The 27,924-nt window shown below is 43.8% G+C and overlaps 1 protein-coding gene across 3 annotated transcripts in view; it reads left to right on the top strand.

The window, feature by feature from the left end:
• Positions 1 to 27,924, top strand: part of sgcd (sarcoglycan, delta (dystrophin-associated glycoprotein)) — a 309,980-nt gene that overhangs the window by 102,614 nt on the left and 179,442 nt on the right. The window contains exon 2 of one of the 3 annotated variants that reach the window (XM_037747840.1): positions 23,196 to 23,257. The exons of the other annotated variants lie outside the window; for them this stretch is intronic. The gene's annotated coding sequence lies outside the window, so the exon portion shown is untranslated. The remainder of the gene's footprint in view (positions 1 to 23,195; positions 23,258 to 27,924) is intronic. 3 annotated transcript variants of the gene reach the window in all.

Genomic DNA, 27,924 nt, shown 5'->3' with positions numbered 1-27,924 from the left:
TGCATCTGTTGCAGCCTGTTTAACCCTCTGCTCAGGCATCATCCTCAGTACAGCCGAGGAAATGGTGCTATAACATGCAGTTTGTGTGTGTGTGAAAGCAGATGTGTCTGTTTAAATTGGTGTAAAGGCTCGGTCACACATGCAGGTGAGTGACAATCACAGGACATTTCAAGGACATAGAAGGTAATCTGGTATTTGCCAGTTGATGATAAGTGAAACCTCATTGCTCATACTGTGGTATCAGGGACCTTATCAGTTTAATACTGATATTTATGATTTGTTGGCCACTTGAGGACTTGAGGACTGCCTGGTGAAAAGTAGGGAGGCACTGATACTGGATTGGATATTGGGCCGATATTGATTCAAATAGCTTGTGTGTCTTGCATTTAGCAGTGCTCCAGCTGCAGGAGCACAACAGATGTTCGTTGACGGGAGTCACCAGTTCACCGTCTGGGAGCGTTAACTGAGCAGCTACGATGCTGCGTGTAGTGTCGCGGACATGCAGCCACTTTCCCAGTAAAAGTCTCCACCGCGCATTTAGTTTAGTTTAGCAGGTTGTCAGCTGTGTGTCTGCCCGGCGTAACGATAGCGAGTGTCCAACAAACAGTGTGTGTGTTGGTGGTGTTCTAGTTGTGATCGTAGGTGTAGCAGTGTGTGTACAGTTTATTTGTCGGTGAATAAATGCTACGAAACTACAACTCCTCCGCTCCGCTCAAACGAGCCAGAGAGACCAGAGCCAACTTCCTGTCACCTGCAACTCCGGCTCCGCCTCTTAAGGTGGGCTCTTGAGGTGGACCAGCTTTTCTCCTTAAAGTGACGAGCCGCTCCTCTAATTAATTATTCATATTTCTTTTAACCGTTTTAACCGATAACGTTAATCAGTTAAAGTTATTAACATCCCTAATTTGAATAATAAATAACAATTCAGTAAATGTATATCTGTGTATTTAGTTGTTTTACAAAGTTACACATTAATGAATGATCCCAGTCACTTCCACACGGTGAGGCATACGGCTTATTAATTAAACACTGGTATCGGATCGGTACTCGGTATCGGATCGGTACTCGGTATTGGCCAAAGCCCAGGTATTGCTATCGATACTGAAAAAGTGAATGTGCCTGAACGCAGCACCAGTTTAGGGGTGAGGTGCAGACTTGATGGAGCCTTCAGGTACTCTGAAGAACCTACTAGTGTCCTTTTGATGGATCTGGCTCTTGAACTTGGACACAGCTCGAGTGAAACTCCTCATGGTTTATGCCATTGTTGACATACTCAGGCGACTCTCCCAAAAGCCTCCTTGAACCCCACTGCTCTCAAGTTCTTTCCTGACTGTTCTCTACTTTTTGTCGTTCTCCTAATCCGTCTGATCGCCCAGCTGCTAGCAGTCGATTCACTCTTCTACTTTTCCTCTGAACACACTTTATCGCTTTCTGTCTCCTTCCTCTGGCTCATCTTTGGCCCTGAAAAAAAGAAGTAATGAGAGAAGGAAACTGACCTGTTTTCACTGATCTGTGCACGAAGGTCAGATAGTGTCAGAGCTGGATAATAACAGCAGAAGAAGAAAATGGAGCTTAAGTGGCTGCTGCTGCTGCAACAATGTGTGTTTGTGTGTGACCTATATGAGAATGTGTGGTTTATATATTTGTTTGCACTTATGAATGACTGGGTCGGGCATTTGTTTATGTGAATACATGTGGTTACATCACCCGTATCTCTCTGGGGGAGACGGGGAGCGGCCAAGTTTATATGGGGTACTTTGAGGAAACAAGAATTTTGACATGGTAGTTTGCTCTTGAAATATTTAGCGTACAAAAAAAGTCGTAGTATTATGAGAATAAAGTCATAATATTATAAAGTAGTAATTTTACGTGTTATTTTCTTTTTTTCTCGTAAAGTTATGACTTTATTCTCGTAATATTACGAATTTTCTCGTAAAGTTATGACTTTTTTCTCGCAAAGTTATGACTTTATTCTGGTAATATTACGACTTTTTTTTCTCGTAAAGTTATGACTTTGTTCTCGTAAAGTTATGACTTTATTCTCGTAATATTACGACGTTTTTCTCGCAAAGTTATGATTTTATTCTCGTTATATTACGACTTTTTGTTCTCGTAAAGTTATGACATTATTCTCGTAATATTACGACTTTTTTTCTCGCAAAGTTATGATTTTATTCTCGTTATATTACGACTTTTTGTTCTCGTAAAGTTATGACATTATTCTCGTAATATTACGACGTTTTTCTCGCAAAGTTATGATTTTATTCTCGTTATATTACGACTTTTTGTTCTCGTAAAGTTATGACATTATTCTCGTAATATTACGACTTTTTTTCTCGCAAAGTTATGATTTTATTCTCGTTATATTACGACTTTTTTTTCTCGTAAAGTTATGACTTTATTCTCGTAATTCTCCCTCAATGTGGCCCTAATACTCCGTAGTTCATTGTCTCTTTGGCCCTCACTGCATTAGATTTATATACTATATACTTAGACTATAAACTGTGTTACCTTCATCACAATGATCAAATGTTTTGCGGCTCCAGACAGATTTTTTTTGGCTAAAATGTCTCTTTTGATAGTAAAGGTTTCCGACCGCTGGATTAGATCAACATAAACTGCTCATAGTGTTAATGCAGAAGTTGTTAGTTCTTTGCTCTGCATGTTGAGCTTCTTTTATGTTCAAGCTTGTGTGTGTGTGTGTGTGTGTGTGTGTGTGTGTGTGTGTGTGTGTGTGTGTGTGTGTGTTTGCACATAGTTCGGCGTGTCCCTTGTCAGGAGGGGAGAGTGTTTAACAAATGACTGCCAGCTCGGGGACACAGGGGCCAGGGACCTCTGCTAGGGAGTCGGCCAACAATAAATCTCAAAAATCAATATGACAGGGCCCGGGGTAATCAGTATCAATGATTTTAAACTGGAATAAGTCCCTCGGGGAGAAGAATGATAAAATCCTCTGAGCTCGGAGTCTGAAAAACATCCCGAGGATGAAGGATGGAGACGAGGAAGAGAAAGAGATGGAGGGGGAAAAAAAGAAAGAGAGAGATTATTGATGCTTTTTTTACCCAGAAACCCCTGCAGCAGGGTTAGGATCTCTGTTGTGCTTTCTCTGTCTGTCACTTGTGCTCTTTCCCTTCTTTCTCCCTCTCACCTTCCATCGCTCATTCCTCCGCTGTCTCTTCTAGTCTTCCTCACTCTCTCCCATGTGTACACTCTTACTCCAGTCTTTTCCTAGTTTCAAACTCGCTGCTTTTTACCTTTCACGTGTTATCAGTCATGCTCTTTGCCCCACTTTGTCCTGTCTTTAGCATGTCTATTTCTATCATAACCTCGACTTAGACTATTTTTATCCTACTAAAACGTCTCACTCTCACTTGGACCCAAGGGTTTACTTCCCACGGGGATCAGGGAAGCATGTCTCTGGTCCCAGTTTTCTCTGTCTCTGGTCCACTTCAACTTTTACACATTTACAGTTTCAGCTAAAATCTTGTTCAGCCTTCATCATCCACGTAAGAGAAGATCTGTGTTGACAAAAATACAGATAAGATCATCTGGAATGCCATCGATTGTTATCATCGAGTGCTCTGATTTTTTGCTGCCCTGGGCTGGTGATGATCGGTGGAGCTTGTTTGGATGAAGATGTGACAGCTGTTTCCCCGGTTGGAAAACAACCGTGCCGATCAGAGCTTTGTTGGCGAGATTAAGATTTACTGGTGAAGTTCATCTTCTTGTACCAGAGCCAGAAATTGGCGACAAGCGTGGGGTAAGATCTGTAGAGGTTGCTCTAGGACTTAAAGAAATTATAAATTGACATCTTAGGAGTAGACGGTGTGACACCAGCCTTTGCTTTGGACCACTTCCGGAGATGTCTACTACTCATTTTGTTCTGTATATTCTATTCTTCACATGAGACTCATTGTTGGCAGGAAGCGTCGGCTGATTTGGGTTTCACGCGCAGCACCGGCAGGTCTCTGGAACGGCGTCCTGTGCCCTTTGCCGAAGACAGTATTTAATCACTTTTCCCCCGCTCGTTGGCACTAGTCAGAATACGGTGAATACCCTGTCATGCTTGAAACATCTGGGGCTCTCTGTGGGTAAATGTCAACAAATAACATTCTGTCAGCGTTTTAAACATTTATCTGCCCCGGAGTTTTCTCTTTGCAGAGCCTCCTCCTCCTCCTCCTCCTCCTCCTCCTCCCTCTTCCTGCTCGGCTGCCGCTGCCCTGGGTTCCCCCCCCTGGATGTATTTTAAACCCAGATAACACCCTAATACCCTGACACTCGCTGCAGCCGGAGCTCCACAGGCATTCATTTCAAATATATTGCCGCTTTTTTTTCAGCAGATAAATGTTGGCATCCGTAATAACTCGCATTCAAAGGAAATGCAAACCCCTGAACGCAGAGCAGGCAGGCCTCATTTTGGCTTCAGTGAGCCTGGCGAGCCCGAGAGTACCAGCTGCACGGCATATTTCACCATCACTGAATACACTCGGTCGGTAAAACATTAGGAGCACTCTATGTTTTCTGTTTCAAGGCTTATAATGCTTCTTTAGCATGAAGTGATGTCTTTACCTCAACTTTTGTTGATTTACTAACAAGTAGGGATGCACTGATAACACGTTTTTTCAGACCAAGTACAAGTACAAGTACTTACATTTGGGTACTCGCCGATACCGAGTACCGATACGAGTACTTCTCTGTGCCAAAAGACCCTCGTTAACAGCCAGCTGGAGGGTGTGAGCGACACACGGCAGGCTGGGGAGTCCCGCATACGAGGCGGTGCGCCACGACCGGCTCTAGGTCGGCTTTGAAAGGCTCGGAGCAAAGGTCGATCGCGGCCGCAGCTTTACAGCGCTCCCCGCCCGGACCTCGCCGCACCGTGGACAAAAGGCTTGCTGCACCCTCTCCCCCCGCCGGGCAGGAACGAGGCCCTCTGCTCCGGTGCGACTGTGATGTCGATCGCTTCGTGCCGCAAGCGCGGGGCTCGGCCCACGTAAAAGGCGCCAGGGATCTGCAGCGATGTCGGCAACCCACCCGACCCGTCTTGAAACATGGACCAAGGAGTATAACACACGCGCGAGTCAGAAGGTGCAAGCAAAACCCCGTGGCGCAATGAAAGTGAGGGCTGGCGCGCGCCGGCTGAGGTGGGATCCCGGCCCAACGGGGTCGGGCATACCACCGGACCGTCTCGCCTGCACCGTCTGGGAGGTGGAGCGTGTGGACCTGAAAGATGGTGACAAGAGGTTAACGTCACGCCGCCATAAAGTGGTATCGGTGCTGTTTTGCGAGTACGAGTTCATGAGCACAGTATCGGACTGGATACTCGATACCCGATACTGGTATCTCTCTCGGTGCATCCTTACTAACAAGGCTTATATTCCTCTTGGTTCAGTGGGTCAACTGGTTTATATGGATATATAGTAAGTTCTCATTTTTCTGTTTCACAAAGACAGAAAGTAAACCTTGCACCCTCAACATGAGAGAGCTTCTTTTTGGCAGAGGATTCCAATCCAGCTCATGACCTTTACTGAATGTCATCCCTTTTTCTCTGACATTGTTTGCTATTATAGAATATTAAATCTGGTAAATAAAAAGATAGAGTAAGACACATCCCTCAAAACTGCATTTTATAATGGGAGACACAGAAGTAATTCCAAAAATGTAAAACAACCGCAAAGCAATAATTCTGGTTATCTCTTCAGTTGCCATCATATTTCCTGTACACACTTTAGCTTTGGGTCTCCTCACCTGCAGAGAACCTTACTTGAGTACTTGTTGACCTCCCGTCCACGTCCTGTGTTGAACCTCCGAGCTTCAGAATATTCTTTATCTCTCATAGGGAACAGATGCTGTCTGATATGAAAATGTCACCCTAGATCAGAAGAGTTCATCTTAAAGGTCACTGGGGGAGGAAGAAGAGGGTTGTCTCATCCACCCTCACGCTGCACACTGTAACTTTCCCACAATGCTATGCAGGGATTGGGACTGTTGAATGGTGAGGGGAAACGAGACGGAGGAGAGCTGCTGCTTTTTGTGAGTTAATCTCCTCAACGGGAGAAAACGGAGAAGCTTCTCCATTTCTGTTTTTTTCTTTTTTGCTGTGCTCGCTCCACTCATGTCTCTTTCTACGACTCAGCTCCTCTGCTCATCATTTTTATTTCATTCCCCAGCCTCCAGCTCATTATCTTTCTAGCCCTCAACTCATCATTTCGTCATGTCCTCCGTCATATCTCAGTTTTTTTACATTCCTTCCCCTTCTCTCGGTGTGTCTGCCTCCGTCTGTCACCGTCTATTCAGAGCAGATTAGCAGCCATCAAACTGCCAGCCGGCGCCGACTCGTGAGTCCGTGTTTGTGCGCGAGAAGCTCGGAGAGCATCAAGGTTAATCTTTTGTCAAATCTTTGCGTTTAACCTTTGCTGTTAGCAGACATGACTCACTGTTTTGCCCTTCTCTCTATGCTGCTGTTGATAACACTCACCTTATACTGTATGTGCACACAAACACACGTATACACAGGATCAATGCCGACACTGATAGAGGTTAAACTGACAAGCAACAATGATGAATTGCCCACCGTTCCACTACGTTTAACCTCCTCGACACCACACTGTAACATACAACATGTGTGTGCTTTCTGCTTCAGTGACATACTGCACGTCTTAATTCAATACAGTTCCAGTCTATTTCACACAGTGCATTATATCCACATTTATTACCTAAAATGAACTGTAATCATTACTGCTTGTCTGTTGAACTGTTGTTGCCTTTGAACTGTTGTTGCCATTTCCAAGGAGAGAGTAGGAAGATTGATTTAGAAAGTGGCGGGGACGAGAATTAGCAGATTGTCCCCCAAAAAACATGTTACTTTAAACGCATTTGCACAATGTTTTTTGCATATTGTAGGCTATATATTGAGTCAAAAATGGAATTAGTCATGAGGATTTTGAAACTCATCATGCTACAAAGGTTGAGGACGTAGTAGCCAAAGACAGCATTGTGATAGACATCTAGATGGGTATCAGGGTCATCTGTCTAGGTCAAAACTAGACTGAATTTGGTTGAAGTCCTTTTAGCTGTCTAGCTTCCATACTAGCATTTCAATGACTATAATTCCTTTATGTAGTTAGTGCATGCATCACATTGATATAGTCATTTAAATGCTGTTGAAGCAACAGTTAAAGGGACTGTTTGTAACTTCTTACACGTATAAATCACTCCAGGGCCGGAGTCTCTGCTGTACTCTGCTCCTCTGCTCCTCTGCCTGATGACTTCACTCACACACCGTGCTCGTTCTCGCTCTTTCGCTCCACCTCTCACGTGCATGCACGCACACTCTACACTGCAGAAGAGTTAGTTTAGCTCTGAGAATATCTAGTGAATGTACAGTAGACGTTTGTGCAGAAATAACTGCTGCAGCTCCTCCAGACCAACAGAGGTTTCCCGTGTCTTGTGAAGTGACGGGGCTCCGCAGAGAGAAACGTTATCGTCTCCGACCAAAACTCCGGCGTCTCCCCTGTTCCCTCCGGCCGCGGTCGGGAGGCTGGGGCAGGAAAAGCCAACACTAGGATCAGCATTGATTCATGGAGAGACCTTGGTCTGGTCAGCTAACATTACTGCCAAGCAGCTGAAATATAGAGTGATATTGTGCTTTTAGCTGACGTGTGTCGCCTCATTGTGTTGAGCGATGCTCGTTCATGTCTATGTAGAGCGAGCACAAGCGCGAGCAACAGGACGCTGACTTTCGTTGACTTCACGGGCACAGGTGAAGCTGTTAACAAGACATTTCTGATTCTTACAAACAGTCCCTTTAAGCTGCCAGTGTCCACCTAGCTTCGAGGGTCCGTGTCATCTAGAAATCTGCGTGTATGTCACGTTTTACTCAACTTGTTTTTTTAACCTTCACCAAATCAGTGCTTACTGGGTGAATAAGAGGAATATTCTGCAGGAATTGTTTGAGCTGTTTACGATCTAATAGTCGATGGATGCAAAGTGAACTACTGTTGTGTTTTAGTTGGATTACCCTGGCTGTTGGAGTTGTTGTATTCTGCAGAGTGCGTCTTTTGTTGGTAGGAAACTGGTGAGAGGAAGATGCTCCATTTGGACGACACAGTGGTCTCAGTTTTAAGTCTGTTGTTGTTATGATAAAGAATCTTTCCAATAGTGACCATACGCCATCATCAGAAGTCAAACAGGGCAGATCTACAGCACGTCAATTAGTAGTCAAAGGATGTTTGTCTGTTGCTGCCTGACATTTTGATTTGTGATGAAGTGTATGCCTGATGCGGTCGAGGGCATAGCAATGATGGTTGGTCCGAGGGATGTCACAAGAACTTCGATACCAAGTCAATGCCAAAATTCTGAAAACGTGACGGTACTCGTTTTTCTACAGCGTTACCATAGGTACTAGAGATCAGGGACTTACGTCGTCCCGGGGACAATAGAACATTTCCCTGATAATGCTGCATTGTGGACAACAAATCTGTGTTGAAACTGGCAGAAGGAGAGCTAGTAACAGTAATTGCCATGACATTTGCTGAACACATTCATGCTGCCCAGATTATTTTCTTCCACCCTCAGGACATCCTGTCAACTTTGTACGCAAGACATTTTATAATCTAATAGACAGATTGCCACAACATTGTTCAGTCTTTTCAGGACTGTGTAATGAATAAACATCAGAGCCTCTAGGGCGGTGGTTCTCAAACTATAAGGGCAGAGACATGACAGGTGGGGGCACGCGTGACTGGGGGGGAACTATGGTGAGCAATTAATGTCGTGACGTCGGTATCGTTTTCATGGCAGAGCAGTAAACGATATGTACATCCGCGGTAGTAATGGTGTTCATTCAGACAGGTTAGTCTGCAGATATTTGACAGGGACTAAAAGAAAAACTGCTTCGAAGACAAACAAGGCAACGTGATCGTCTGACGGTAATCACAAGGAAATATGGCGATGTAGTTTGAAGCTTCATTCCTAACGTTGACATTCTAATTATTATTATTAAACTTACAGTAACATTATCCATATCCCTCCTCTCTCTCAAATACACACAGAGCGAACGAGGCGGCGCTCCGTCCTTCTCTGTAACTGCCTCAGTCCTCCGTCCAAAAGTCCAAATTTATTGAATAAAGCGAGATTATATTATGTCATAAATTCAATACATGTTTTTATCTAACGAAATATTCTGCTTCAGTCGGTATTTTTCAACGTCGAGCCTTTCAAAAACAACCATTTCACTGTGGTTTAAAAACTATTTTCTCTCCAGCACGCATCTGTTATGGGGCGGTCTAGCTGGTAGTAGTTCTAAAATACTTTCTAGGGATGCACCGATACCACTGTTTTCAGAACGAGTACAAGTACTTACATTTGGGTACTCGCCGATACCGAGTACCGATACGAGTACTTCTCTGTGCCAAAAGACCCTCGTTAACAGCCAACTGGAGGGTGTGAGCGACACACAGCAGGCTGGGGAGTCCTGCATACGAGGCGGTGCGCCACGACCGGCTCTAGGTCGGCTTGGAAAGGCTCGGGGCGAAGGTGCTTCCCGGGGCCGTGGCAAAAGTGTCACTGGAGTGGACTGTCCTTAGTATAGCATCGTGCCCCCAGGGCGGGGCGTAAAAGACGTAAATGGTGCCAGGGGTCTGCAGCGATGTCTGCTACCCACCCGACCCGTCTTGAAACACGAACCAAGGAGTCTAACGCACACGCGAGTCAGAGGGTGCAAGCAAAACCCCGTGGCGCAATGAAAGTGAGGGCCGGTGCGCGCCGCCTGAGGTGGGGTCTCGGGCGCGCCACCGGCCCTTCTCGCCCGCACTGTCAGGGAGGTGGAGCGTGAGCGAGTGAGATAGGACCCGAAATATGGGGAGAGGTTAACGTCACGCTGCCGTGAAGTGGTATTGGTGCCGTTGTATCGGAGCTGTTTTGCGAGTACGAGTACATGAGCACAGTATCGGACCCGATACCCGATGCCGGTATCGGTGCATCCCTAATATTTTCTAGTGAAATATAACAAAACAAACCACGAAATATTCTACATTTTGGTATTTTAGTTTGGTATAGACAGCCCCAAGATGGTTTCACCTCAAGCAGAGAACAGACATGAGACCTTTTGCAGGGTGAATAAGTCAGATGGACTGTAGATCCCCCTCCCATAAACATGCACACAAACACACAATCTAGATATGTTGATACGTTTTCTATTTCTAATGGCTATTTCCATTTCCAGCTAAAGGTCAGGGGGAAACTGAATTGTCTTGCATGTCCTCTACACAGCACGCCCTCTGTCCATGCTACATGGTGTGTGTGTGTGTGTGTGTGTGTGTGTGTGTGTGTGTGTGTGTGTGTGTGTGTGTGAGAGGAAACAGACTGATGAAGTGGAGTAAGACTTTGAACCATGAAGGAGACGTAGAGGATGGAGAGAGATGGGTACAATCATTATAACTGTATGTGAACTCTGTATTTCCATAGGCACATGCAGGGGAAGGCTCACCAGCACACTCACTCTAAGATCTCTCTCACACACACACATACACACACACACACACACACACACACACACACACACACACACACACACACACACACACAGTGATGTGGTCATAAACCCAGTCGAGCCTCCTCCTCTCTGCGGAGTTGTAGCGCGGCGTTCAGCTTTGATACAGCTGGTAATAAGTCATCAGAGCTGTGAGAGCTGAAGGACCCAGGAAGGTTTATTATTCCTGTCTTCACACACAGGAGCCCCCAATGACGGCTCAGGATTTACAAGATCACACACACATGTAGCGCGTGTCCCCCTCGGCGGCTGTCCAGGGGACGTCACCAGGGTGTCGGGTTCGGCTCTTGTTCGGGACTTTAGTTTCCCACTGCGGGGATTTTATTTGCAGACATAATTTCACATAATGTATTTTTATGCAGTCATTAAAAAAGACAATAAAGGAAAAAGAAATAAGATCCTGTAGAGTATCATACAGATAATGAAATCCCTTAAAGGGGATATATGCTCATTTTAAGGTTCATACTTGTATTTGGGGTTTCTTACATGCTTTAATGTTCACATTGTTTTTCTGTCTGAATATCTGAATGGTTTGTTGAATCACGTGTTTTCTGATCAAGGCAGTAGGTTTGCCGCGGTAGTCGGTGTTACAGGTGTTACAGGTGTTACACAGTGAACAGGTGTACATGGTTACATTACTTGCTTACTGCCCCCACCATCTTTTGCCATTTTTTAGCGAAGTAAAACCCATTTAGTTCCTTTTTTGCGTATGAACATCGTGTTATCTAGGGATGCACCGATATCAGTTGCGGGTATCTGGTCCGATACTGTGCTCATGTACTCGTACTCGCAAAACAGCTCCGATACAACGGCACCGATACCACTTTACGGCAACGTGACATTAACCTCTCATCACCATCTTTCGGGTCCTATAGCACACGCTTACGCTCCACCTCCCCGACGGTGTGGGCGAGACGGGCCAGTGGTGCGCCCAACCCCGCGGGGCCGGGATCCCACCTCAGCTACTTTCGTCGCGGGTGCGTTGCAGGTGGGTTGCAGACATCGCCGGAGACCCCTGTCGCCTTTTACGTGGGCGGAGCCCCGCCCTGGGTGCATGACGCGGTTGGGGCGCACTAACGACAGTCCGCCCCGGTGATACTTTGGCCACGGCCCCGGGAAGCACCTTCGCCCCGAGCCTTTCCAAGCCGACCTAGAGCCGGTGGCGGCGCACCGCCTCGTATTCGGGACTCCCCAGCCTGCCGTGTGTCGCTCACACCCTCCAGCTGGCTGTTAACGAGGGTCTTTTGGCACAGAGAAGTACTCGTATCGGTACTCGGTATCGGCGAGTACCCAAATGTAAGTAATTGTACTTGTACTTGGTCTGAAAAAAGTGGTATCGGTGCATCCCTAGTGTTATCAAAACCTAGTCGGACGACGGACGCTGTAAACTGAAAGTGAAAGTGTCTGCTCCGTACAGCACAGAGTAGCAGGAGTCAGATTTCACAGACACACGGGGGATGAGAGAGAGTTGAGAGACAAGACGAATGTGGAGGATTTGGTGTCAAAGCGAAAGCTAAAACTGTGACGGATCACAACAGCAAGTGTTATCATCAGCAGCAGAGGTCTTCCAGGAGATCCAACCAACTGAAAACTCTCTCGGATCTTCAAAGAGAAGTCCAAAGATTTATCATTCCCCTCCTGGAAGACTCATGATGGACAGTTTAAAAAAAAAACACGAAGTGTCAAAATCAAACCAGAGATATTGTCTTTTTTTTTATTCCATTCCATTCTTCTTCTTGTCAACATCAGATTCAGGTGTGTTATGTTAGTAGCAACGAATGTAGCCTCGAGCTGCTAGCCTCGAGCAGAGATGATGAGCGGAATACAAAGGTCTGGTAAACTCGCTGCTTTCTAACTCAAACTTTATACAACTTTTTTCACATATGCGTGGTTTGACTTGTCAAGGCCGATGTCATCCTTGAAGCGATGATGATATAACACAAGCAAAGTAACCTGACATTCCTTCTTATCAATTCACACTTGTGTTTCTTAAAGTGAAACATTCCACCTCCTCAGCTCCAGGGTCACAATGAAATGTAAAAAAATATTTTGATAAAAAAGCAAATCTAAACCTTGCCATTGATTCTGTTGGCAAAGTACATTTTTTATCTGATTTGCTCAGGTTGGAGTATAACTCAGTTTCAAAAGACACATTTGAACATCTTAGCAGGAATCTTGAAGATAATTGTGTTTCCAGCTTTATAACACACTGCGACATGATACAATAACTACAGCAACTCCAACATAAAACCAAAAGCTAAAACAATTATATAAAGGATGAGAAACATAAAAAAAAAATAAACAAAATACTGGCTTTTCTATGAAATCTTCTACTCATTAATAGGCTGTGAGTGTAGTAGGGAGCCGGCTATTAATAACTCACCCACTGTTCCTACGTACAAGCTCTGTGGACTAATTAGAAGATACTGGTTGGTGCCTGCTGGATGTGGAGGCATGAAGCTGTGTGTGTGTTTGCCTGGATTCCTATTTAGGTGAGGACCGAAGCTTTAGACCATCAGAGTGAGGACATTTTCTGCAAAGTGAGGACATTACGGCCGATCCTTAGTTCAAGGGTAAATTACTGGTTTGGGTTCTGGTTAAACTGATGCATGGAATCTCCCATACATATGGTGGTATAAGATAAGATACCCCTTTAGTAGTCCCGCAGAGGGGAAATTAATAATAATAATTGGACAGCAGCCAACAAGGCTGAGGTAGCATACAGTATAGAAAGAAGAAATCTCTAAAGGGACTGTTTGTAAGAATCAGAAATGTCTTGTTAACAGCGACACCTGTGGCCGTTAAGTCAACGAAAGTCAGCGTCCTGTTGCTCGCGCTTGTCATAAACGAGCATCGCTCAAAACAGTGAGGCGACACACGTCAGCTAAAAGCACAATATCACTCTATATTTCAGCTGCTTGGCAGTAATGTTAGCTGACCAGACGAAGGTCTCTCCATGAATCAATGCTGATCCTAGTGTTGGCTTTTCCTGCCTCAGCCTCCCGACCGCGGCCGGAGGGAACGGGGGAGACGCCGGAGTTTTGGTCGGAGACGATAACGTTTCTCTCTGCGGAGCCCCGTCACTTCACAAGACACGGGAAACCTCCTTGTTGCGCCTTGTGGCACATCGGGTAAGGACTAAGGATCTCCACTCATCTCTGTTGTTCGCTTAGTTCTCAACGTTGTTCAGCTGTAACCTCTCGTCTTCATTTCTCCTTGGATGGTTCACCTCCAGGTTGTTTTGGGCCTCCCTCTTTTGCGTTTTCCCCTCTGGTGTCCAACGCAATGCCACTTTTGTCATCAGATGGTTTCCTTAATACATGTCCTAGCCATCTCCATCTTCTTCTCATTAATAGTGTTTCCACGTCCAAGCATCAGCTGTCGTTTTGTGTAGTTCATGGTTTGTAATCTTCCTATAGTGAAGAATATCCTCATGACCTTTCTGAGGCGGGTGTTGTGAAAGCTGGAAAGCTTGTCTCTTTCAGCCATTCTCCAGCACTCATCACCATATAGAAGGACAGATAGCTAACAGCTGTTGTATAAACTTTACCTTGGTGTTTCTAGTTATATGTGTCGACTTCCAGATGTTTCCAAGTCTTAGAAATGCCGTCCTTGCTTTTCCTAATCTGGCCAATCTCGGTCAGCTCCTCCATCTGATGTTACCCGGCTTCCGAGGTATGTGAAAGATGACGTCAGTTGTTGTCCATTTAGCTCTATGACAGGTGGTTCTTTAATGTTGAGGGGCATGACTTCTGTCTTCTTGATGTTTTAATCTTAAATCCCAGCATGCTTGCATTCTCCTGTAATCCAGATGTTTTGTCGTGTGTAATGAACAAATCACATCCTGGTGGCAGTACTAGTGAGGCTTTGGACTTGATGTGATGTTCCCAAGAAATACAGCAATTACCAAACACAGCAGACATAAAAGCTGCAACATAAAAGGTTGATCAATTAGATAAAAAGCTTTTATCTGGAAATATAAAACATTGCAGGGTAAGGTAGGATTACACAATGAATATAGTTAATACAAGGTCCTCATACGGACATACTGTGCATACAAGGATGTGTGTGTGCAGTTAGTGCCGGGTTCATTGCCAGAGGTTTGCCTCTCGTCTAATTAAGCAGGTAGGCGGCGCAGACGGGGAACTGCCTGCACAGGATGAGCTGATGGCCATTAACGCGACTTCTGCCTCCACTTTAATCTTTCTTAGCTGGAGAGAGATGGATGGAGAGAGAGAGAGAAAGAGAGAGAGAACGAGTAAGTGGTGAGGGTGAGGGAGAGATAATGAGTGAGTGACCTAGAAATTGAGAGACTGGAGAGAAAAGGAATAAAAGGTTGAGATGGAGAAAACAGATGGAAGACTGTGAGATGGAGGATGGAAATCTGAGTAAAGGGAAGATTAGGGGGGGATGAAAGGGGCAGAATAAGGTGCGAGTAAGTGTTGGAATAAGAAAGAGGTGGGAAAACATGTTGTGAGGTTAAGTTGAAAGGGCCGACATGAAAACAAAGGAGGTGTAAAATGATGCGTGCATCAGTTCAGACGACCACAGACAATAGGTTTTCATTTCCTCTATTTCCGTCTCTCCTTTTCTTTAATCCCTTTAATTTGTAGCTCAGGTTGGCTCAGTTTTAAAGCTATAGTGAAGATACTGGCATCATATGAAACTACAAAACCTAATGAATCCATCGGTACCAACCATGTCATACTCGCTTGTCGCTAGAAGGTTAAATAACGCTCCCAATTCACGCTAAATTTTGGCGAGGAAAAACTGGCATTGCCATTTTCAAAGGGGTCCCTTGACCTCTGACCTCCAGATCAGTGAATGTAAATGGGTTCTATGGGTACCCACGAGTCTCCCCTTTACAGACATGCCCACTTTATGATAATCACATGCAGTTTGGGGCAAGTCATAGTCAAGTCAGCACACTGACACACTGACAGCTGTTGTTTCTGGACAATATCTGTCATTGTTTTGTGTTGGTAATTGATTTCCAATAATAAATATATACATACATTTGCATTAAGCAACATATTTGTCCACTCCCATGTTGATAAGAGGATTAAACACTTGACAAATCTCCCTTTAAAGTACATTTTGAGCAGATTAAAAATGTGTGATTCATTTGCGATTAATCGCGATTAAATATCTTAATTGATTGACAGCCCTAAGTTTTTCTTTTCCCTTTCTTTACTGTACCTTACTTCCTTTAACAGACACCCTTTCCTTCCTATTTAATCTACATCTTTTGGTTGCCATAAACATCTGGAACAGTATGGAGTGTAATCAAGCATATCTTATTTTAAGTTTTCATTAGTTTAATGCACCCTTTATGCCTCTTTCAGTAATTAATAAAGTCAGTCAACATGAAAATGAAAAATAAATATCATCTTTCGGTGCTGGGGGGGCGTTTGTGAACCGTGCTGTGGTATCAATCCCCCCTGAGTGTTGTGATCCTCATTTCAGAGTTTGGATTCTTCTCCGCCAGAGAGAAAAGAAAGTTTAAATGTTTAAAAGGTAAAAATGCCGACCTGGCCCTTTCGTCATTGCCTTTTTCCCCCATCTCTGATCTCAGGTGTCCTTTCATGTGTGCGCCGTCGACATGATCGCCTCCCCCTCTCCTCTCTTGGAAAGCTCAGAGCGTGTTGGTTCAGTGCAGCTTGATTGGTTTGCAGTAGCTCATTTCTCAGCCGCGCTCGCAGGATGTTTGCAGTGTTCAGATTTCCTGAGTCCTTTTGAGCCCCGTGCGCCGTCAGCCGCTGCTTCTGCAGGCTGCCTGGGAAATTGAAGCCTTCATTTTCCCCAAAGAGTCGGGTTTCAGCTCTCTTTTTTTTTTGTTAAACAGTCCTCTGTCAGTTAGAATCACATCCTTCCCTGCAGATGCTCAGCCTCCCGCTGGAAACATTTTCTTTTTTAACTTGTTAGGTTTGCAGGTTTGTTTCTGTTATGCGGTTGTTGGTCTGTCAAGCGAGTCTGAGGATTTGTGGACGTTATCTGCTTGGTTTCCTGACTCCTATTTGACATCCAGCTAACAGCAAACTCTTACTAATAGCTGCAAACATGCAGACGCACGCACCTCAGTTTTTCCCAAGGACTACTTTGATCAGTAGAAACTGCAATAGGAGAACATCTTGATTAAGATAACTGAAAGATCAAACGACAAACTGCTTATTTGCAGACTCACTCAGGTATTACATGTTTGCCAAACTCCACGGCTGAACCTTGGCCTTTCAGCAGCACACAGAATCGGTTTAGCGTGCTATTTTAATATACAAATACACTGAAAAGCTTGCTGAGGACACCAGAGGAGAGTGGGTGTTTTTAAAAGAAAAGGTACAGCAGGTCACTGAGAGGTTAGAAAGTAGGCGTCTATCACCGCTAATATCTAGTTGAACTTAGTCGATTTAGTAGACAGTTTTGCAAATCTGCAGGTGAGAATACATCTGTGAAGCTGAGTTTTAGCCACCTTTTTACCTACCACTCAGCTGTAGTTATCTTGCCTGCTCACATTAAATGGATATATATGTATCTTCAGCAGCTCTTCTCTCATGTTTGCATTGTTGTTAAAGCTGCATTCATTTATGTATTTGCCCGCTAGGGGGCAGTACAACAGGCCGTGAACAAAACATTGACATGTTTATGCTGCATCAGTTCATTAACGTCTTGTTTCTGGCCTTCTTGCGATTGTGAATTCACTGTTCACTCTCCTTTTTGCTCTGTTTTGGTCTCCACCAACTCACCAGCTATGTCGCAAACTGTGTCTTTCTGCTGTTTGGTGCTGGGAAGTATAGTGTACCATGGGTTTATCAGAGCCAGCTGCCTGCTACTGCTGCTGGAAACAAGCTTGCAGTCCCTCTCTGCACACACAAGTGCAGAGTATTGGAGTATTGGGACGTAAAACCAAAACAACGAGCTGAAAGATGCTAAACATCTCCGCAGAGCTGAGGGGGACTGCAGAGTTGGATGATATATCCCTGTGGGCTAGTCACTAGTGTATAAACAGCACCCTTCACATTCAACATATTCTCATACATCGGTTCGTATGATATCTTACAAAATGTTATTCTTCGATATATACGAATACAAAGAAAATATTGATTACAGCAACTTTAACTTGCAGCCCAAAAATCAGTGGTGCTTCATTTTAACTCAGTGGAAAGAGAGCGAGGTTGAGTTCAGTGCTTTTGTGGATGAATGAAGAGTCAGTTTCTCCCCAGGATACTCAACTAGTTTCACAATGACAGCCAGGATCCAAGACGTGTTGTGAATTGGCATAAAGATATGAACACAGAAGAGGCACACAACCTGCAGTGGAAGGCTTTCACTCCCAAATGAAACACCTGCTCTTACAGCAGTAAGACTATCTGAAGAAATGAGCATCACTCTTAATGTATAATAGGTTATTTCATTTATTTATTTTGTATCCATGTGGTTGAACTGTTTTTTTCCCACTTGTTTGATATTAATGTTGAAAATGCTTGAAAATGATTTTTTACAGTGTATTTTCAGGATATTAAATGATCTCAAGGGGACGATAGTTTTCCTCCTAAACTGATATACAAGTGTTAGATTACTCGTTAAATCCATAAAGATCTCAAATAAGCACATTCATTAGTAATTTACTGAACATTACTTGGTCATTTCTGTCTCTTCTCTTCCTGCTCTAACTGGTTTATTTCATTTACTTTCCATGAAACAATGAAAACAAAGTCAGGAGGGCGACGGCCCCGCAGGCTGACAGCGGCTTATAAAATATGACACGTTAGCGGCCGCCCTCGCAGCAGCCGCTCAGCGCTGCGTGATTGTTTTGAAGAGTGATAGCACAAACACAAGACGGCACTAACATGATAATAGAGGGGAGCGGCTGCCTCGGTGAAACTTTATTTGGACAGAGGATACAGTTTTTTAATTTCAGCCCTCAGCAGATCGGCGCCACCCGTCATTAACCTGCCCTGACCTGCTCATTAATTCACATTCCTGCTCTAATTGGGCGGCGGTGTGTGTAATGGGTGCTGTATTCTTGTGCTCTCGGTGTGGAATAGAAAATAAATGATTAACAAAAGTGGCGTCGGTGAGAGTGTCATGCAGTCACAGCTCAGTCTGTCGGCAGGACGGCCGTGAGAAAGTGGAGGAGGAGGGGTCAGTTCGCTCACTTCATCAGGAGTATGAACAGCGAGGGATGTGCTGGTGGAGCGGCTGAAGTGGCTCGAGCCATTTCGTCTTCTTTTACTGAAGTGCCAAATGTGTCTTATTATTGTTGTGGAGGCAGCTGCTGCAGTCGCTCTAATAACGATGAGAAAGTTCCCGTTTAACGAGCCATTATGTCATCGTCTTTAGTATCTGCATTTATTTACTTCAGAGACAAAACTTTTCTCCTCTACACCATCTTTCTCTCTTTCTGAGTGAACAAGTGTTTGTGTTGCCGGTGAGTCACTCTGCAGTTCTTGTATGTTTGCCCGACACAGAGGTTCAATTAATGTTTTTTTTCCCTAATTGGTTCTCATTCTGAATTAATTAGTGCAGAGCACCCACACGGAGGCTATTCTCTGTTTGTTCTGCATTGGCAGCGTGTTCCGGTAGCCTTGAACAGCTGTGAATTACATATTGTGAGTATTCAAACCAATAATATGGGAACTGTTCCTTTGTCATATTGCATTGGATATCTTGGAGCGCATAGCTGCTGCAACTGTAGAAGACTAATGGCTGTGGTTAGCAGAGGATACCATCTGTTGTTAGGTGGTGCAATAAAGTGCATTGATATGAGCATCCTCTATGAACTATATAAAGTATGTGGACGACCCTGTCCACATTTAGTATATTTTTTATTCTCAGTAATGCTCTTCAGGCTGGTTCCAGGTCCCAAAATCTGGTGGACATCCTTCTGAGAGCAGCGGAGGCTGTGGCAGCATAGTGGCATTAAACCCATAGTATGGAAGGCATGTTCAACTCTCACATATGGATGTAGTATTCAGGTGTCCGCACCCTGTTCTTTTGTTGACCTAGTATCGACCCAAACCAGTTCAGCTCTTAAATTAACAGACTAATCATTAAAGGGACTGTTTGTAAGAATCAGAAATGCTTGTTAACAGCGACACCTGTGGCCGTTAAGTCAACGAAAGTCAGCGTCCTGTTGCTCGCGCTTGTGCTCGCTCTACATAGACATGAAGGAGCATCGCTCAACACAGTGAGGAGACACACGTCAGCTAAAAGCACAATATCACTCTATATTTCAGCTGCTTGGCAGTAATGTTAGCTGACCAGACGAAGGTCTCTCCATGAATCAATGCTGATCCTAGTGTTGGCTTTTCCTGCCTCAGCTTCCCGACCGCGGCCGGAGGGAACAGGGGAGACACCGGAGTTTTGGTCGGAGACGACAACGTTTCTCTCTGCGGAGCCCCGTCACTTCACAAGACACGGGAAACCTCTGTTGGTCTGGAGGAGCTGCAGCAGTTATTTCTGCACAAACGTCCACTGTACATTCACTAGATATTCTCAGAGCTAAACTAACTCTTCTGCAGTGTGTTGTCTGCACGCATGCATGTGAGAGTGGAGCGAGCTGAGTGAAGGCAAGCAGGCATGCAGAGGAGCAGAGACTCCGGCCCCTTTGTGAGCTTCAAACACCTGACTCTCTGAGTCTTACTGAAAGTAAAAACAGAAAGTGGAGCTCCTTCATTTCCCAGCGATAACAGTGCATACGTTACTGCAACGTCATGGGTTTGATTCCAGCATTGGAACCTTTGTCGGGTGTCTTACCCCTCGCTCTCCACCATTTCCAATCTTTGTCTCTCTACACTGTCAAATAAAGGCAAATGTGTCAGGGGCGGTGGGTCAGTTTGGTTGTGTTAAAATAGCTGTTTCTTACATAAAATAGATATGCTTGTTAAACTACAGAAGTTATGTAACAAAAGTACGGTAAAATAAGTCAATGAAAGTCCTGTGGTTGTTTGACAGATGCAATATCTATACAAAAGTTATATCAAATTCATTTTCAGTTTGCTATACACTACTGTAACCTACATTATAGCCTTTATGTACTGTATGATTTCATTTTAGATTATATAATTAGATCATACTGTATATTGTACAGTATGATCTGTCTGTATGTATCAGTCTGGTCAGGTTTTCAGGAACAGACCTAAAGCACATGCGCATGTGTGTGCATATGTTCATGTGGGAGCTGATGGCAGCAGGAGTGGTGGGATGGGATAATAATTGAGCTCCTAGTATTCTTCAAGACACCCAGGGACCTACATATACACTACATATATTCATATGCAAATACACCCACACACACACACAGAGAGACTGCTGCAAAAAAATTCTCCGCTTTTCACACTTGATAAGATTCAAAGCGTTTTCATGACTTGCCTCTAAGTTAAAGCTGCTGATTCGTCCACATTTTTTAAACCTCCATATGCTGCGTGGCGCCGCTCCACTGAGCCGCTAATTCCTCTAACAGTATTTTTATTCCCCAACCTAAAAGGGAATCATTAAAGACTCAGTCCAGGTGTGTCACCGGTGTCAATAACGGCTCCGAACACTGGCACTGGATTTGCTGATGGAAAATGTTTTTGCAGCCGTCAGCTTCATTTACACCTTCGTCTGACTTCAGTATATCACGGTACTGCTAGTAGTACTGCTGCAGTTGATACTCTTCTAATGCACAACTTGTCTGAGTCTCCCACCTGCTACAATCTGCATCATCATCACTGCAGCATCATCTACGGGCTCTTATTTTGTAGTACTAAACACTGGTCTATAGTAGTTTTAATATGCATATTTATTTTGAGCAGAGGAATGTAAATCTGTTTTTAATTTGGTCTGACAAAGTTCTTTGTGAAGTTTCAGAAGTTCTGAAAATGTTGACGTAAGTGATTTATAATTATTGCGGCTCATTTATTGTCTAATGAGACAATAAGCTGTCGACTCAGAACATTACACTGTTTTCAGACCCTCAGTGTAACAAAGCTTCTTATAGCCCTCTTTGTTTTATGTTAAAGAACGTTGTTGAATAGATGTGTGATGTGAACGTTTGGTCGATGCCACAATATTGAATGTCCAAATGAATATCTCGACACAGCGATCCATCATGAACACAGAACGTGGTATCTAACTTTGGAGGAAGATGTGACCTTTATGCTCTAGTTTACAGATGACTAGTGCAGTGCCCATTCGGCCCCTGGAAGAGCTGCTTGTAGCGTTATCGAGAACCGCTCATCATTTGTTGACTCCAGGGAAGTGAAGAGTTTGGTTATAACGTTGGTATATCCAGCATCCAGCAGCAAAAGCGAACTGCAGTCAATGAGGTGCGGCCTGTAGAGGCACGCTAAGGACGACATGCTCGACTCAGTCCGCAGAAGAACCCTCCGCTACGGCACACAGCGCTGTTTGTTCCACTAGGTGGTGCTGATTCTTTTTAATACAGGCTTTATTGCTTGTTCTTTGAACCATGTTCATCTTTGTTTTCCTTGCACTCCTGGGTAGAATGCACATTGTTTAGTCAAAGCATCTACATCTTTTGGAATCACTTTTGCAAGCATCGTCTGTGAGCACAGGTTTTACAAGATGCCCATATTTGTGTCAATGTTTATATTTTGTTTGGATGGCTAAGGTTAGGCCATGTTTTTATGTGTTTATGTGTTTTTATGTGAATTATTCATTGTTCACCATATAACCTGTCCTCTTAATGGCTTTCAGCAAGCTATATTGGTAGCCAGACGTTTCAGATACAGGCTTTATGAGGCATATAATAGGCATGATGGAAACGTATATTAATGAGGCTTATCTTACTATTTTCTTTTTCCCTTTATTTTCTTTTTTCATTTCAGTTTAACTCCATTCTCACACTGTTAATACTAAACGGTGGCGTGCAATAAATCCAGCATTCTTTGACTCCAGTGTGTTGAAGGAAGTCTAGTTAAGGAAATGGACTCTTTGATGAAGGCAGAACACTGTTCGTCGGTTTATTAAATGTTGAACGTGTTGCGTGTCCAAATTTCACCAGATTTTGACACTGCACATCCTTGGGTCCCGAACAATACACCTGCAAAGTGTGAAGTAGATCAAATGAACGGTTCTCAAGATATGCGAAGGACACACACACACACTCTGGCAACAAAACATGCTCACTATTAGAACCAATGAAACAACGACAAGGTGAAATCTTTACTTTACTGTCGTCACTGTTATATTAAAGTAAATATTAAAGTAAATACTGTATAGCAGCATCAACACATAACAGTGAAGGCACTTTTTTAATATGCACACGCTGGCTGCAACGTTGCGAAACGACTAAACCGCAGCAATTCAACATAAAAACACAGCAAAAGTCCACACAGCACAACTTTACCCGAAACGAGTGCTGGGAGAGTTGAAACAACCTCCAGAGCTCCGCAAAGCTTCGTTTTGCGAAGGATTTTTGAGGAATTCTGCTGATCCGGTCCCCCCGGTTCTTTCCCGGGTTCGGCCCTATCGCTCTGTAATGAAAGCGTTGACTGTGGGAGATCTGCGCGCTGATCCCACATCAGCACTCCCTAATTGGAGAAACTTGGGAAATAATAATATGGGCCTGGGAGGAGATGATCAGCTTAGAGGAGGCCCATCCTTCACATGCTGCTGACCATATCTTTCTACCTCCTCATCTCAGGTGATTAGAGAAATCCCCCGGACCCTGTCAGAAACTCAGAATCAGCACACTCATACACTGAGGTGAGTGTGTTCCAGTCTGTAATCTGTGCATGCATGGAGTTGGATGTGTGTGTTTGTTCCTACACTGCATGTGAGTGTAACTGCACAACGCTCTGCCAGAGGTGGACGGTTCATTACAAATAGACATTCTGCATCTCTAACTTCAGCTGTGGATTAAAACGTTTGGTGCTCTAGTGAGTATTTCTGGACGGTGTATGTGGGTTTGAGTGAAAAACAAACTACAGTGTGTTCATGGTAATGAAGGAACATGTCACCCAGCGCAACGGTGTGACTCACTTGTGTGTTTTTTAATAGATTCTGAACAACAATGGAGCTCCATGGCACAGAGGAATAAGATATAGCAGGCGTTTTGACACACAGACAACACTTGTTAGTGTGGGATTTGTTGGCAATAACAAATATATCCACAGCCTTTTTCCTTTAACATAAATAATCTCAAACACTCTGAGTAAATAAATAAACAAATAACAGTAAACACTGAAAGTATAGTGCCAGGAAAATCCCTGTAGCTCTTGTTGTGAACTGCAACTTCATTTGATGTGTTTGATCCAACTTAGTAAAACAAATAAGTCACAGCTGGAGTCTTTATCGTGGCATTTGATGAAAAGTGCTCAGTGTGTATCTAATAACTCTATTTTGTAAACTCAAAGGAACCATCTTCTCACATTTGCTGTCACTACTTTATAATGAACACAAAGCAAGCCACACCTTCAGCATACTGGTGTGAATACCCAGATTGAAAAATACCAGAATCTCTCTACAGAAGAAGTGTTAAAGGAAAGTAAATAAAGCTGTGAGAGAAAGTATAGTGAAATAGAAGTATAGTGTAACCAAAGACTGTATATAAGAAGCAGATATAGTCACCGTGACGTCAGCAATTGGTTTGAAAACATTTTCAAGTTCGACGTTTTGGCCTTCGCTATCTTGGTTTTTGGCCGTCGACAACGCCGTGGTAGCGACCTGTCAATCACATGGTAGCCATGCCCTAAAGTATCCCCTGCTTTATGGTCTATTTGACTCTAAATGGGACCATAATTTACTACATGAACATCATGCTGTATTGAAGAAGACTTGAAACTAGCGATTGAGACCATAAACTCATGTTTACAATGTTTACTGAGGTAACTAGAATGGACACTCGGAGAGCGCAGACCTCCCCCCCATCTCCGCTCAGCTTGCACCATCATCCACATGCATTGTTGTTTATGTTGAGATCAGCTGTACGTAGCGGAGCAGCGTAAAACACTTCATTCAAACGGGACAGAGACAAAGTAAAACTCAACTAAACCGTCGTCGTTACTCTTTCCAACAATTAACAAGTGTGCTTCGGTCGAACTCAACTGTAATTTCACCGAGTTTAATGTGAAAAAAACGGCAAATCTACAGTTGTTACCACCACCTCCCGCTCTCTCTCTCTCTGAAGGAAAGAGGCGGGGTCATGCGTCATCAACGCGTCATCAGTTACGCTTTGCATGTGTCTAAGGTCATTCAAATTCATCGCAGACTTTTGGAGTTATCCTGCAAACTGACAAACAAACAAACCAACAAACCAACGCCGGTGAAGACATAACCTCCTTCTTAGGCCTTAGGCCTCGGCGGAGGTAATAAATCAAGTGATAGGTAGGCTCATTTTCTCATAGACTTCTATACAATCAGACTTCTTTTTAGCAACCAGAGGAGTCGCCCCCTGCTGGCTATTAGAACAAATGCAAGTTTAAGGCACTTCTGCATTGGCTTCACGTTTCAGACGCTGGAAGTACCCAACTGAGTGTAATATAAAAACGTAGACACTCATCAGATTGTATTAGAGCACCACGCCTGGCGATGCAGTGTTTTAACCAAGTGAAGCGGAGCAGAAAAGCACAGGTGTCTCCCGTGAATTCAGGCCTTACACAGCATATGCTTCGGGGGTGTGATGGGAGCCCGGTCGCCTCTTTCTTTCTGGCTCTGTTTTTACTGGTGCGGATAAACACAAAGGCACAGAGCAGTCAGCTGCATTGTGCCACACATTGTCACGATGCCAGAGGAGCGGTTAGACTGATTTCACAGGTGTTTCCTGAGGCAAGAAAACAGAAAATGGCTTCATAAAATCAAATAAAAGCACAGAAGAGAGGCTGTGCCAGAAACAATAACAAATGCTGTCGTGTAACCAGACTTGTCGACTCGTACGTGTTTGGCTTCCTTCGCTGCCAACGGACTGTAAAATAAAAAAGAATGACTTTAACAGGAGGGAGATTTGGTAGAAAGCATGTCCGCTGCAGTGAGCATGTACTCAGCATTTGTAGCAGCATCTCAGCGTGTAGCGGCTAATTGGTTTGGTTGCTTATCTTCACTCCTGCTGTAAGAACCGAGGGGAGCAAGAGGCTGGTTAGATTATTTTCAGCCTGAGGACAAAGACACAGGTCAGGTTTGGGTCAGCTGAGCCCCCGGGTCCTCCGAGGATTAGAGTCTGTCCTGAAGAGCCGGTGAATGTAGAGTGCAGAGGTCTGTTCTGTTTTTCAATATCATTCATGAAGACAAAGGCCAAAAAAGATCCCAGGATTTCACTGCATCATGCATCATCTTGGCCAAGAACTGTGAATGTGATGCTGAGACTTCTTGCTTGAATGTCAAATCACATCCACACAGCAATATATTCACTAGTTAGAGAATAACTGTGGTATTTATTCAACTCTTTCTCCCGTGTTTTTGTGTCTAAGTGACTAATGAGGACAACACTTTTTGAAATCGGTCCAGCATTGAGGGAGAACGCTGCAGCCACCAGCCGCTAAACAAGCTGTAATGTAATCATTTGGGAGCAACCTGGTACCGTCAGTTTGTCCGACAAAATTGTTGAAAGGACCCTACAGAGAAATGAAACGTTTTTTCTTTTACTCATCTTTTGCATTACATTTATTTTGTTTTGTTTTGTCTTCTTTTTTTTTAAAAAGAACCCAGATTTTATGTCCCGACGCATCTAAAAGTAGCTGTTTTTTCCTGCTGCAGGAGGATGTTGATCACCATACTTTAGTAAACAAGGTTGTCTTGTGGTGAGAACGGCTCACAGAGTGGTTTTCTCTTTAAAAATTGTCAATTCGATATCCAGAGCATTAATATAGCAGCAAACAACTATTTGCAATGTAAAGATATAGAGGAGTAATGTCTACCTGAGCAAAGAATGAAGTCTCTCTCCCTCTATATGTGTTGTTTGTATGTATGTGTGTGTAATCTGAGCTTCTCCGGCCGGCCATGCGTTAGTGCACGTGAGCGTGCCCCACTGGCTAGCTCACGGTCATTACTCTGTACTGCTCCCATACGGCGGTTACAGCTGATAACGGCGTTGCATAAGCGTAGCACCCACCCTCTGGTTCCTCCCCAGGTTAACCCCGTTGTTTTCAATATCATTGCTGTTAACCCCCGTTAGCTGAGACCCACCGTCTCAGACGTCGCCATGTAGAGAGCCGTGCGGAGACAATAGAAATGCACCCAATGTTGCATTTTAGCACCTCTGTTTTAACCCAGATTTTATGTCCTGACACATCCAAATGTGTCTGTTTTTTTTCTTCTGCAGGTAGATGTTGATCACCATACAGTACTTAGTAATAGTCGAGGTCCCCTTGTGGCGAAAACGGCTCAAAAAGGTTTTTTTTCAAGCTCCTAAATATGCAAAAAGAGTCTCACCAGGTCACTCAATAGCAGTGAATTCTTAAACTTAATTGGTAATTGATGGGCTTCCAAATGGCTTATCAATCAGCAATCTGGGTCTTATGACAATCAGTCTATTTTTTTGTGATTTATGTTTTAGCTTAATGCATTTGAGATGAGCTGCAGCTACTGTAAAGACACAACAATGCGTTCATACTTCTTTAGAAGTTTAGTTTTCCCAAAACTCAGAAACATGATTCTCCCCAGGGACGGACATATTGACAAGTCTTAAATTTAATATTCACCTTGCATGTCTGTGTTTTTATGTTTGTGCACATGCACTGGAGGAAGTTGACTGAGCACTCCAGCAACAACACGCTTCATATTTCATCAGTTTTCAACACTTTTCTAAAAGCATTCTGCCAGTGAATATGTATTTTTTAACACTTTGGGATGAAACACTTTTGTAGAGAGATGGATGACTATTACTATTATAACTGTTAATGCCAATGCTTCTGAAGAAAGGTACAGTTAATAGTGATAGTGGGAGAAAGAGGAATACACAAAATACGAGGAGAGACACAGGGGGAAAGGTGAAAGAGACAGGAAGAGGAAAGAAACAGTGGTGAAGGAATCTGACAAAAAGAAGAAAAGACAGAGAGTGGAAAGACAAGACGCTGACTGACAGACTGCGTGTCTGCCGGAGGTCACTGATTACCACACGTTGCAAAACACATTGAGGCACCACGGAAAAGATTTCTTTCGGAGAGTCAAACAAAAAAAACAAAAACATTTTACCAGCTGTTAACTCTTTCTGAACTGATATCAGAAACATATTTAAATTATAATTAGGCTACAATTATCAGAACATTCAGGTTCCCCCGTGTTGCTCATAGCCGTACTGCAGATATAAATAAATAAATAAAAGACTATGGAAGACATTCTGCAAATTTATTTGGCGACCCTAATGCAATCTTTGGGAATGAGGTTGCATAGTAAACTTGAAAAACTTCCCAAAATGCAAAACATGTGTTTCAAAGTCC

This window comes from Sebastes umbrosus, chromosome 17 (genome assembly GCF_015220745.1).
Source record: "Sebastes umbrosus isolate fSebUmb1 chromosome 17, fSebUmb1.pri, whole genome shotgun sequence".
NCBI lineage: Eukaryota > Metazoa > Chordata > Actinopteri > Perciformes > Sebastidae > Sebastes > Sebastes umbrosus.
The sequence above is the reverse complement of the archived record's forward strand: the minus strand, read 5'-3'. Positions and strand labels throughout refer to the sequence as shown.